This window comes from Petaurus breviceps, unplaced genomic scaffold (genome assembly GCF_028583685.1).
Source record: "Petaurus breviceps papuanus isolate PSGF00001 unplaced genomic scaffold, PetGlider_PUasm1.0 220, whole genome shotgun sequence".
NCBI classification, from domain to species: domain Eukaryota; kingdom Metazoa; phylum Chordata; class Mammalia; order Diprotodontia; family Petauridae; genus Petaurus; species Petaurus breviceps.
In genome coordinates this window covers 24,093,361-24,097,046 of record NW_027185876.1, presented here as the reverse complement: position 1 = coordinate 24,097,046, position 3,686 = coordinate 24,093,361, and the positions used below count along the sequence as shown (strand labels likewise).

Here is a 3,686-nt window from a genome sequence, read left to right as displayed (position 1 = left end):
AAAACAGAACAGACTACCTCAGGCAAAGGTCCTCCTCTCCCCACTCACAGCAACCACCCAGTGTCCAGGAAGCACTCTCCCAGCAGCTCCAGCCCCTGGCAGTCCTCAGCAGGAGTCCTTAGCAGAAATTCTGGCTGACTCAAAAAGGAGTTTGCACTGCCGCTGCCTCTGCTGCTGCTGCCGCCTTCACCGCCACTGCTAGCCACAGCAGGAACTCTAGCTTGGCTTCTGCTTCCTCTTGCTCCGCCCCTTCCTGCTACGTCAGCAAGTCCAATGGGGCATGGAAGATCTTTAAATCCCATAATCCTTACAGTGCCCAAGGAGAAAATACTGTAAAACAGCTAAGCCTCTGGACACATCACAGATTGATAGGGTCACACATAAGCATCCAAGGTACAGGAAATGTTAGGGACAGATGACAGCTGCTTTCTTGTCTTAGATGATTCCAAACTGAGCCAACTCATATAATTCCAGGTGGCTGAAGGCTTCCCAGGGACAAATGACTGTGATATCTGTTCCAAGGCCCTCCATGCCTGGGATGTCATATCCAAACCCTTTTACACTTTTCTTTGGAGGCTCGCTCTTGAATTGTTGCATTTGTCTCTGCTTGAATTTAGGGGGTGCGTTGCGTGGAGTGGTGGGACCCTGGTCTGAGGCTGGAGCAGACAATGTATTGTTGTCACTCATTTTCAGGTTCCTAGAGGTAGGTGATGTTTCCCATTCAAGTGTCTTAACAGTGCCAAATGATGTTCCTAGAAGTCATCCGATTGCCTTCTTCCTTCTGAATGAGAAAAAGCTCTATGTCTGCCTTCTTAGACCAAGGAAGCCTGTCTTTCATTTCTGTTGGTTATAGGTGGCAGACCTGGGAGTCCTTGAGTCTAAGTGTTTCCCTTCTATTCAGTCTGCAGAAAGAGGAAGGGGAGAGAAAGTGGAGACACAGAGTGAAAGCCCCTCCCCAAGCTAAATCCTATAGAAGAGAAAGTAGATTCTTCAGGGACCACCTTCCCACTCCTTTCCTGAGTGAGAGGAGTGAGTTCAGTCTTGGTCACTCTGCTAGCAACAAACACTGAAATAAAATCCAAGTCTTCCTGACTCGAGAACTGGCCTATTAAAGTGTATATGGGGGGGGGGGGTGGCAGCTAGGTGGCACAGTGAATAGAGTACGGGCCCTGGATTCAGGAGGACCTGAGTTCAAATCTGACCTCAGACAATTAACACATACACACACACACACACACACACACACAAATGTAGCTGTGTGACCTTGGGCAAGTCACTTAACCCCAATTGCCCTCCTCCAAAAAGCCAAAATAATAAAGTATATATGGAAGGAATGACATAGGTCCTGTCAGTGAACTATTTAGTAATTTCTGGATAAACTGAAAATCACTGTATTTATACTTTTATAGTAACAATAACTGACATTTACATGGCACTTTAAAGCTTGCAGAGAAATTTACGCACATTATCGAATTTAAGTTTCCCAATAATTACATATATAAAACATGTGTATGTATGTTATGTGTGTGTGCTCTCACATATATCCCACCCCTACAAGGACGCCCCCTTTTAAGATATTCTGAGGACCAAGCAGAGTTCCCAGAGCTGCCGTCTGGATGGATAATTAATGGGCAGGTCAACAAGTCTGTCAAAGCAGGCTGCCCAAAATTCTCTTACTAAAATGGTAACTGTAATCTAGAAAATTTATTCTCTTCTCATCAGTCAGGGATTTCTGAATGTCAGCCTGGTGTCATTAAAGAGCCACAGACTCCCATTTTCTTTTGGATGAAGGTATTATAAACCTTGAAAAATTGTAAGTTAGTCTCCCCTGGACTGCAGGCTATGATTCCTCTATGGAATTTTCAATTCTATTGTGTGACATTATAAAATGCTAATGCTCAAATTAAATGTAATTTACATTTTCCTGCTGATTTTCTGGTTTATTTTTCTTAAAGTTTCTTCATGTCCCATCTCTGGGTGAATCATACATTTGACAGACTTAAATAGCAATCGCATGTTTCTGTCCTTCTAACATTAAATGAACAAGGATTTTTACATGAAGTACAATTCTCAAGAAAGATGAAATGTTAGAAGGAACTACTTCCTGGAGTTCCTAATTCTGTCCCTCAAGCTTTTTTCTTCTCCACCCAGTGACATTTCAGTCAACAGCAGCCTCACATACCCAGGGGTGGGAGGAATGATGCTAGAGTCTAGGAAAGTGTTCCCTTTTTCATAGTACCAAGAAGTAACAAGCATCTTAATACTAATTATACTTTACTTGTTTGTAGAACTTTATAGTTTATAAAGTGTTTCCACTGAGCATTGTGTCATTCAGGCAGTTGGCAGGGAGACTGAATGTTTGCTGGCTGAGGTGGTGTCTGGGTTCTCTTGGCCTTTCTGGTCTTGGTGGCAACTATTTTACTACAGCAAAATTCCTCTAAACAAATGGTGACAAGAGTCAATATCTTCACTCCCTGTTCCCACTTACAACCTACAACTTTTGAACTGAACTATTTAAGGCTCTGGTTTCTGTAAAAATACAAATGTTGTATTGTATTAACAGCAAATATTTCCATTTTAGTACAAATGAGTCACAGATCATTTTTGAGGCCAAATCTGATGAGGAGAGAGTGATTCCTGGGTCTAAAGAAGGCAACAGCAGGGAGAAGGAATGCAAAACTGGGAAATCCAATGACAAACTTTGTCCACCTCAAATAACCTCACTGACCCAGAAAAGCTAAGGGTAACTAGTCAAAATGGGCAAAGTCCCAGCAATGCTATTATCCTGATTTTAAAGGCAAACTTTCTTTTTTAGATAATGGAATAATAAATAATGATCCTAATCTTTATTAATCTCTAGGGGTTCTTCTCAGTCTCTCCCTTGCACTATAGACCATCAATGTGACCTTGTAAAAATCATTTGCCTTGTTTAAGTACAGTTTCTTCAAAAATAAAGTGGGAATAATAATGGGGAATTGCTCTTGGTTTTATATATTTGCATTAATTCCTTATATAGCTTGAAGATTAGCAAAGCACTTTAAATCTGTAAATCTTTTGTGTGACCTAGGTTAATCCTCCAACATTTTATGGATGTTTTTATGGTTAGTATGGATATAATTTTTCTTTCGATCTCTTCCTTCTATTTTTTTTAAGTCTTAAAGGTTAATTCTTTCGGGTATAATTTCATATCCTATTGCTTTGTTAAAAATATTGTTTTGATTATTTTTCCTTCCAAGATTTCTGTTAGGCTTAGTCTTCATTTGTCAAAGTTCTTTATTCATATTTTCCTTAATGAATGTAACTTAACTGTTTTAAGTTTGTAAAATATGTATCTAATATATGTACCTTTCGGTGTTTGAGTTCCTTATACCCATATGTTTGGTCAATTTTGGTAAAGGTGGTTTCCAATACTAAAAACTATACATGCTCCTTAGGACTTCCATTTAATTGCTGAAGGCCAATCATACCACGTTTCTTTCTTCCTTATCTTTCAGTTAGACTTGTCCACATCTGGAAGAACACTGAAGTTCCCAACAATTATAATTTTACTATTTATATCTTCCTATATTTCAGCTGCTTTACCTTTAAATACTTAGATGCTATTCCATTCAGTACAATAAATGCTTAATACTGATTTGTTTCATTGGGAAAAGAGTTTCACAAGAAAGGCAAGCATGAATGAGTTA

General features: G+C 39.6%; 1 pseudogene; it reads right to left on the bottom strand.

The window, feature by feature from the left end:
• Positions 1–364: 364 nt before the first annotated feature.
• LOC138166136 (retinal cone rhodopsin-sensitive cGMP 3',5'-cyclic phosphodiesterase subunit gamma pseudogene) lies at positions 365–726 on the bottom strand (annotated as a pseudogene).
• Positions 727–3,686: the final 2,960 nt, after the last annotated feature.